At 39.5% G+C, this 2,602-nt stretch overlaps 1 pseudogene; it reads left to right on the top strand.

The window, feature by feature from the left end:
- Positions 1–561: 561 nt before the first annotated feature.
- Positions 562–1,173, top strand: LOC139776174 (sentrin-specific protease 1 pseudogene; annotated as a pseudogene).
- Positions 1,174–2,602: the final 1,429 nt, after the last annotated feature.

The raw sequence follows: 2,602 nt of genomic DNA, 5'->3' as shown, positions 1-2,602 counted from the left end.
AATGTTTGAAATACATATACGATATCTTTATTAATATCCTTTCTAATATAATACGTTATCTACTATTGTGGGTTTCGTGTTCATCGTGGCGCTATAAACAAATTTTTTTCTTGAAGAAGGGGGCTGTTATTGCGTATACGTATCTATTTCACACTTTTTTTTACGACGCAGTACGCGAGACAAAGGAAGAAATGCAAAACAGAGAAAAAAATGATTTTTCAAGATTCAGTTGGAGCGAGAGAGAGAGCAAAGGGTATATAATGAGGGATGCATCAAGCTACAGTAGTATGATTTGAGAGCTTAAACACCTCGGTGATACATCTGTGCATTGATTGAGACATTTAAAATCTGTGTGCAGCGATCGAAACAGTTAAAATCTGTGTGCAGCGATCGAAACAGTTAACAATCTATGGTGCAGCGATTCATCTGTGCAGCAATTCATCTGGTAAATTTGCAAATTATTATTTAAAATTATTGGAATGTGATGTGGTATAATTTTTATGACATCATAATTTTTATGACATCATATTTTTTTGTCAAAGGTTTTGACAAAATCGCAGTATGGAGATGGTGGTGGAAGGCTTCGGTCTGAAGCTCACGCAAAAGGATCTTCACACGCTGGTCGACTTAAATTGGCTCAACGACGAAGTGATTAACTTTTATATGAATCTGCTGATCGCCAGAGGTGCATCTTCGAACAAATATCCGAAAGTACACGCGATGAATACGTTCTTTTACCCAAAACTTCTGTCGAGCGGTCACTCATCTCTGAAGCGATGGACCAGGAAGGTGGACATCTTTGCGCAGGATCTCATTATTATCCCTATACATTTGAATGTGCACTGGTGTATGTCAATAGTAGATTTCCGCGATGAAACAATTGTTTATTACGACAGTATGGGCAGTGATAATCCGAAATGTCTGGCTGCGCTAAAACTATATTTACAAGATGAGAGTCTTGACAAAAAGAAACAACCTTATGATATGAGTGATTGGACATTTTATTCCGCCAAGAATATTCCGCAACAGACGAACGGCAGCGATTGTGGTGTATTCTCTTGCATGTTCGCCGAATACATCTGTGCAAGCAGGAAGATAACGTTCACGTATGATGACATGCCATACTTTAGGAACAAAATGTTTAGGGAAGTAATAAATGGAAATATTGTATAAAAAAATTTTTATTGAATAAATGTTTTATAATATAAAATATAAAAATATACGTGATTAATATTCCTTCCATTATACATATACATACATTCATACTAGTACATTACATTACATATTATATTACGTTACATACATATGTCGTGTTATACTACTACATACATTACATACATATATTCCTATGTACATACATACATACATACATTACATACATGAATCTTCACTGTTCCTTATCATATAAAGGTATGCGATAATGTCCCCACGGCAACGTATCTGTCGAATCCGGCACGATATATCGCTTATCGTCGTACGGACTCAGAGCGATACACCACGAAGGGAAGTCGCTCTTTCCTGCTGTGGTTCTTGAAGCTCAGCCACTTGTTGTCCTCGCTCGGTAGTCGGATTGCGCATTTGTTTACTTCTCGGCAGTCCACAGTGTGAGACTGCAACTTGTCGCTCGAACTAAAATAGTGAAAACATATGCAAAAAAGAAAAACACAAATATTATAAATTTTTTATATACAAAATATAAAATATTTTATATATTATTTTAAAAAAGTATAGACACTTACCGATCACAAATGTACTTTGTGTGTCTATGTTTGTTAATTTGTGAGCTCACGAGGCGGGATAGATGCTTAATCCACGCAAAATGTCCAACATTGTTGTCTCGCGGATCCTGCACGTACAGCAGATTCACGTGTTTGTTACTCGTGTGGTCGGTAAGCCGTATTGGAAGAACGGTTGACGTCTTCTGTCCCTCGATGGTATAGACGTTGACGGATATATTGTTGAGCCGTTCGAACTTTTTAATTTGACTCAATATCATTGGGAACTCAATGTCTCGTACATTCAATACCGTTGAATAATGCGGGTATGATGATTCCCGTTCTGAATGTCTTTCGGCTGGATTCAAGGCGGCTACCACTGACCACGCAAAACACGCATTGTCCATAGACAGCACATTGATCACGGCGTTCTTCGTTTTAATGTCTTGAGGTAATTTCAAGTGACACCCCGCGCGCAAAGGATTGTATCTGTTGACGTTCACCGTCAAATTGAGGATTCGCGTCAACGCCCACCCACTGTCGCGTTCCTGGAACTCCTCGAGTTTTGCTAATGTGGGCTCGATAACGTTCCGCTCGTACCACTCGCGCAAGTGCGATGTACTACAGAGTTCTTTGTTATTTGTATTAAAACTCTTATTGGCACGTTTATCGCCCGCCACAAACTCTCCGTTGAACAAGGTGTTCACTTTGACACAGTTATGTTTTTTTATAATGTCTCGCACTCGCTTGCACACTACGCTGCAGGCGTCTTCCAAAAACTGCCGCGGTTCTACATGGTCTGTATTAATTACCGCACCGGTCATTATCCGCGATTCGAACGCGGCATCGATTTCTCGCCATACGAGTTCTGTCGCGCGCGTGTCGCC

Source organism: Temnothorax nylanderi, unplaced genomic scaffold (assembly GCF_030848795.1).
Source record: "Temnothorax nylanderi isolate EJ_2023f unplaced genomic scaffold, tnyl_v1.0 TNYL_tig0113_pilon, whole genome shotgun sequence".
Classification (NCBI taxonomy): Eukaryota; Metazoa; Arthropoda; class Insecta; order Hymenoptera; family Formicidae; genus Temnothorax; species Temnothorax nylanderi.
Note: the sequence above shows the minus strand (reverse complement) of the source record. Positions and strands in the feature narration are given on the sequence as shown.